The sequence below is a fragment of the Portunus trituberculatus genome, chromosome 37 (assembly GCF_017591435.1).
Source record: "Portunus trituberculatus isolate SZX2019 chromosome 37, ASM1759143v1, whole genome shotgun sequence".
Classification (NCBI taxonomy): domain Eukaryota; kingdom Metazoa; phylum Arthropoda; class Malacostraca; order Decapoda; family Portunidae; genus Portunus; species Portunus trituberculatus.
In genome coordinates, this window is record NC_059291.1 from 5,029,187 (window position 1) to 5,036,566 (window position 7,380).

Sequence of the window (7,380 nt, forward strand, 5' to 3'; positions counted from 1 at the left end):
GTGTCCTGACTTTTGTCCGTCAGAAACATTACGTACTGCGTCTAGAGAGTGAAAGTGTATGTACGTGTGTGTGTGTGTGTGTGTGTGTGTGTGTGTGTGTGTGTGTGTGTGTGTGTGTGTGTTAAAGTGAGAAGTTGCATAGCTGTTAGATATGTGAAAAAAAAAAAATTTATAAGACAGTAGTGAACAGTAATGAGGCTAATCATACCTCAATCAATAATCATACCTAATCATCATTTATTCCGGCATATTAACCTCTTCACTGGGAAACGAAACAATTAGCAGCACCAGAAGTAAAGTGTCAAGTCTTTATAAGTATCTACAAGAAAGTGAACGATGGGAAAGGAATATATTTTGCAATTTCTTCCCAGCTCAAAGATTATATGTGGCTGTAGAGAAAGTAAAGATGTGTCAGAGTGATTAGGAAAAGAGAGATTAGGAAAAGGTGTACAGTCATAAGAAAAAGTGGCGTTCAAAGGGTTATTTAATTCCCCTCCATCCTTACCACTGCCTTCATCACAGGTGGCAGAGGAAAGCCAGACCATATCCTTCACCCTTTGCCACTGCTAATCAGGAAAACTTTGCTTTTTTTGTTTATTTATCTTTTTTGCCATCTGGAATTCCGACACGAGGCCAGACAGATTGTGAGCGATGGCATCTTCTTGTAATCAGCCCATTAGCACTCAGCACGCCGCCCTGAGTGTCCTCTTTAGCCTTGGTAATGCTCAGGGCAGGGTGGGACGGGGTGGGGTGGAAGGCCGGCTGCTAGAGTACTGCCGCTGGTATCGTGCTGTCTGTTCACCAATTAGGACCAGTGGAAGTATATAATAATCAACAGGCGATACAGGTGTCTGCAGCCATTACTTCTTTCCTGCTCCTGCTGTTAGTAGTCCAGTCATTCTTCCCTCGCTGATCCGCCTGCAGGGTTTAAGATTCGGCTGTGGGTTGATAGGTACAGTTGTCACTCATGTTTAGTGTCTGGTAACAGAAATTTTGGTTGGTGAACTGAATGGTTACTGATTGGCTAATGACTGTGACGAGATGCAATTTGAATATGTACAGTACATTATTTTGAGATGCGATAGACTAAATTTTCATGCTTTTTGTTACAAGTTTTTCCTTTTAACGTTTGATTTTCTGAGGTGTAATAAATTGCTTTGTGGTCAGACATTTTTACTTTACGTATTCAAAAATTTATACAGTTTTTTTTCTTTCTTCAAACTTATTATTTCTTAATGCATCATATTGCTACCTCTCAACCCCGGCTATCTACATTATAAATGACTCTTTCCAGGAGAGAAATATAGATAAAATTATGGAGGAGATTCAATTTCAATATCACTAATACATTTTATGCAATTGTGTAATTCTGCGCCACATGACTTTTGGTGGTGGCTTGCAAGAAATTTTTATATCACGATATGTTTTTAGAAAAGATACATTATTAATATGCCTCACAGATTTACATTGCTTTCTAGGCGGCATGAAGGAGGCATAACGTGTAATGATCATGTATAAGACTGTAATGCCCGTGACTCATCCCTCTATGTGTGTGTGTGTGTGTGTGTGTGTGTGTGTGTGTGTGTGTGTGTGTGTGTGTGTGTGTGTGTGTGTGTGTCCTCATTTAACTCTTTATGTCCATCACCTCTTACACACTCACCTCTCCCCTCAAGGTGGCCTAATTTTTATAGATTCTTTACACCCAGATTTCCTTCCACGCAACACGAAGGAAAAGAAAACGGTTGCAAAATATCCATGGAGGCGAGAGAGCGAGCCGCGTGTCCCGCCAGCCTCGTGTTTGCCCTGTGCTTTCATCTGTTGACACTTTGAGCTGTTACGCCCAGAGGCCCAAGTGGCACATCATGGCATTGTGCTACTTGTGGTACCTGTCCCTTTCCCCATCCACCGAGTCCTGTGTCTTCCTCACCCACTGTTGCTTCATCTCGAAACATTTACACACACATACACACTCACACACACACACACACACACACACACACACACACACACACACACACACACACACACACACACAGTTGTCTCTTCTTATTTTTCACCTCCCGTTAGCCAGTTTGTTTGCATCGTCCACTTAAGTGTTTGCTCGTCATTATAATCTCCTCTCCGTCTGCCTATGGTCTCCTCCTCCTCCTCCTACTACTCCTTGTTCTCCTCCTCCTCCTCCTCCTCCTCCTCCTCCTCCTCTTCCTTGCAGCAGCTCAGCGCCTGTCCCCCTCGTCCTCCTTCCTTCCCTCCTAGCATGGTGTCTTCTGAGGTCGTGTTGACGCCCTCATTTTTGGCCGGCGTAATCTTTTGAATATGTTTTTGTCTTCTGTATTTAGTGATGGGGTCTGGTGGTGGTGAAAGGGATGTTTGTGGTGATGGTGGTGGTGATGGAGGTGGTGAAAGTGGCATACCCTGCTTCTTATGGTGCTTAGTGGTGATGGAGAGAGAGAGAGAGAGAGAGAGAGAGAGAGAGTGAGAGGTAGCGGTGATTTTAATGGTGGTGATGTACGTAATAGTGGTGGGAGGAGCGGAGGTAATGTAGGCAATAATAGTGGTGGTGGTGGTGATGATGGTGTGGCAGGGACCACTGATGGAGGGGGCAAAGGGGATGGTGATGGTGGCTATTATGTCTCTTTATGGTGGTGTACAGTAGTGAGGGTTCAGAATGACAGTGGTAGTTAAAGTCGTGGCGGCGGCGGCGGCGGTGGTGGTGATGGTGGTGGTGGTGGTGAAGAAGAAGACATGGTTGTGTTTACTACGTGGCCACTGGGCAATGACGACCTTGAAGAAACTTATGCCTAACATGAGTGACCTTGAGAGAGAGAGAGAGAGAGAGAGAGAGAGAGAGAGAGAGAGAGAGAGAGAGAGAGAGAGAGATTGACGTAGATTAGTGTTATTTTTCTTTTCTTTTATTTTTTAATGGAAAAAAAATGGTGTTTGGTGTGTATTTAGATTCCAGGTGGTAATGGTGATGGTGGTAGTAGTGGTGGTAGTGGTGGGGGTGGTGGTGTTGGGCTAAGATAAACATGCTGATAGCCACTACTACTACCACTACTGCTACTGTTACTACTAATACATGTACTATACTTTTGCTGGTTAACCTGTCTCTTCCTAACTCCACGTGTTTATTGGTCTGGTTTTTGTTCCTGAGTGTGTGTGTGTGTGTGTGTGTGTGTGTGTGTGTGTGTGTGTGTGTGTGTGTGTGTAGCTAGTCAAAACTTTCCGTGTTCAAATTTCTTTTATTCATTGCTGTCGCTTATACTGTCTTGCGGCTTTGATTTGAATTGTCTCGTCTGGTTGTAAACGGTCTCTTTTATGTCCTTTAATTATTATTCCTCTGTGTGTGTGTGTGTCTGTGTGTGTGTGTGTGTGTGTGTGTGTGTGTGTGTGTGTCGAGTTTAAATTTTCCGTGTTTGTTTCCTCTATTCATTGCTGTCGCTTCTGCTGTCTTGAGGGTATGATTTGAATTTGAAATACGTGCGTAATTTTCTTTTGTCCTTGCGCATTATTATTAGGTTGTGAACGTCCTTTTTGTATATCCTTTAATTGGTATTCCTTTATATGTGTGTGTGTGTGTGTGTGTGTGTGTGTGTGTGTGTGTGTGTGTGTGTGTGTGGCCTTTGCTTCTATTGTTGTTTCTTAAACCGCACATTTATTTTATCGCATGTTTGTCTGGATTTATTTACGACCGACTCATCATTTTTTGCGTCTGTACTCACCCTCGTCCACCACCACCACCACCTCCTCCTCCTCCTCCTCCTCCTCCTCCTCCTCCTCCTCCTCCTCCTCCTCCTCCTCCAGCAACAGCATTACTCACCCGGCGAAACAGGATCTTCCCACGCTGGTAGTGACGCCACGGGTGACATCACTCATGACGTGGTATCGTAGTTGCCGGAGCTTCCTTGAGTCTTCCTCTCCACGCGCTTACCTTAGCAGCGTCCTTGGCTTGACGGGGTCTCAGCTGGGTGGGGAGGAGGAGGAGGAGGAGGAGGAGAAGGAGGAGGAAGAGCACGAGGGAGAAGGGGAAGAGGAGATGCGATTAATTTGTATCGTTCTTTGGGTAGCTAAAGGGGATCGGAAGCTTTGATTTATGACTAGTTGGCGGCAGTTGTTTCTTGATATATTTTCCAGCCACACGCACTGTCAAGGTTAGGGTGGAGTATCATGCAGACAGTGCTACGGCCTTCCATTCCCCGCGGCAGACCATCTATGACTTGTGTAAAACTGCACTTGAGCTAGGATGGGCGGTGATGAGGAGAGGGAAGGTGAAGGAGGAGGTTATGTATACAGGCGAGACGGAATGGACTGAGCGACTTCATTGTAATTTGAAAGGTTACGTGATAAGAGACGAGAAAGCTATATAAGAGGCTACAGAGTAGAAACGGCAGATGATAAAAGTAGATAGATTTTTTAAGGTAAGGAAAAATTAGTTCTTTGTAAGAGATACTGAATGTAGAAGAAAGGAAACCGAAAAATTATGGGGATGTCATAAGCATGCATGGTGATGAAGAAAGGGCCCATATTTTGAAACACTTCGGGCTCTTGTAAAGACTTGAAAGACCTCAGGAATGATCAGCGGTGTTTCCTTGAAAGTTTTCCCTAAATGTTGATATAGACTTGTTGAACTATCAATAGAATCACACGTCCTTAAAAATATCCAGTAGCTTTCACCAATCCATTAAAAGAACCAGATTTGATTTGAGAATGTTGTAGGATTATGAAATGTGAGCGGAGTAGGGTTTGGGGCGGCGATATGGAGGTAATTGTATTGTTAGTGGAAGTAAACAGAGGGCGAAAATGTTGAATACTAAGGAATGAGGTGTGGAGAACGGGATGATGTGGATGTCAGTGGAATGGATGGTGTGAAGATGAGATTTTGTGGCGTCTGGAATACGGATTAGGTGGAAGAATGGGCTATGGTGATGATTCCTGGTGAGAGAGAAAGAAAGGGTAATAGAAAAAGGAGACTGGGGATTCAGTGGGGGAGATGACCGTGGATTAGGCAAGTGCAGTGTTTGAGTTTGAGTTACAGATGGGTGGGTGTCCATGGAGCCGGGTGACGGAGAGAGAACAAATCGAAGGATGGCAATGGTGGTGATGAAGGTGAGGGAACATTGCGTGAAAGACACAGGCAAGAGGGAGGGAAATGACTAAACTTAACCACAATGCAAGTTGATGGAGGAAGATGAAGGCAACGAAGGATGGGGGAAATAAATCGATACTAGGGGAAAAGCTCGAGTGAGTGAAAATATTAGACTAAAACATTGAAAAGAGATACAGAATGACTATTACGAAGGCTGATGAGAGATGAACGATTAACATAAACAACTGTAAACGGAGGGAGAAAGTTAACGTAAGGATGTTCGAAAGAAGACAATACACAGATTGGAGGAAAAAAAAGAAAGAAAAAGTGAAAATGAAAAATTAAAAATTAAAATAAAACCACAAATGGAAAAATAAAAATATGAATAAAGTAAGACATCGGGAGTAAAACGGAAACAAAAACCAAAGGAAAGACAAAAATAAACTAAGGATGTCGGAAGTAAATCAGACACAGATGGAAGGAAGGAAACACCTCCACCCGTCCTGAACAATAGTGAATTTCGCGCCACATGCTGCCAACGTCTCCTGCAATGATCACCAAACACGTTAACGACAAGATAATGAAAGCAAAAAGGCACACTTTTACGGTTCTTGGAGTATTTGGAAGGAACCACGCCACGAAAACAGCGATACAGCAAACCCTACCGATCCTGGCTTACTCACCCGACCTGACTCATGACGCTGCTCCAATGCGGATGTACAGATTGTAAGGAATGCAGAGCAAGATATGTACTTAGGCTCGTCACAGTTCAGAGGTGCTCATACAGGACGAGGATAAACAGCAACAGCATGAGTAATAAGGAGGCATAGAAGTAATAGAAGAAATTGAATTGGAAAAGGAAGAAGCAGAAGAAAAGAACAATAACTTTAAAAACAAAAATATTAACAACCATAGCAATAACATCGAGAAGAAGAAAAGATCAACAACAGCAACTACAACAATAGCAACAGCAACAACAACAACAACAACAAAAACAAGAGCAACATCAACAACAACAAAGTAGAATCACCAGCAAGAGCAGCAACAGCAACAACAACATCGACAACCTTAACAACGTCAACATCAAGAAAAAGACGAAAGGGAAGATGATGAGCAAGAGGAGGAAGAACAACAACAACATTAAGAGAAAAAGAAGAACAACAACAGTAACAACAGCACGGCAAAGAAGCGCGTGTCTCAGGGGCCACGTCACCACCAGGGATCAAGAGGAGACTCGGAAATCAAGGGGATAAAAATTACTGTCCCGTCACGGAACTTCGCCGGATCGCAAATACGGAACACACGTGCACCATGGCTTCCGCGCCGCACCAACTCACCCGCGGGAACAGATATAAGGTCTCCGCAGAAGGACAGTCAGGCCGCATGATTAATAGTGTCTCTCGGCCTTGTACATCCTTAAGTCATTTTAGTCTTTTATTGCTCTTGTTCCTGCTCGTCTTTTTTTTTTTCGTTTTCTATGTCACAGGGGCACTGGCAAAGGTAGCGAAAAGAAAGAAAAACCGGCCTACTGTGGTGTCAATCCCTATAAAGAAATGTCGTAAAGATTATCCAAAATTGAGGGATAATTGTCATAGAAAGGAAGAAATATAGAAGCAGTCAGTGAGTTTTATTATTTACCAGAAAAAAATGGACGAATGACTGAGAATATTTGTTAACTCTTCTCAAAAGGGTGAAGAGAATAGGAGTGAGAGAAAGTGAAAGGTCTTGTATGTAGCGAGGCTTATCTTATAAATGGGTCAACGTGCCTGCTTCTTCTTTAGTTAGTCTCTGTCCATGTGATCTCAGCAGTTAGTACACGTCATAGATAGAACTGCAGATCAATAGACACAGTATTCAGATTGCTATTACCAGATTAGCTTTTAAAAGAAGATTAGAAAAGTTTATGGACAGAAACGGTAGGAGGATATAAGGATCTATAATTTACACAGGAACTACCACTTAGACCTACTAACTTTTTAATATACCCTCCCTTATGCTCTTAAGTCGTTATCTTATTGAACCTTACTTGCAAAACCCATTTTAAGAAACCTGAATTTGACCATCCCCGCACCTCTCGTCTTTCCAAGGAGCGGGAATCGAGGTGTCTCAACCCATCCCTGAGGAGACGCCAGATCGTGACGAGGGACTGAGCATCTTATCTCACGCTACCTGTCCCTGAGAGAAAAAAGGAAACCACATATCTGCCCAATCCTTAATCCGCAGATAAAGTGGCGGACAAACAAGCGCGTACATCAAAACGAGGAACGGATGAGCACAAAAACAACTTACATACT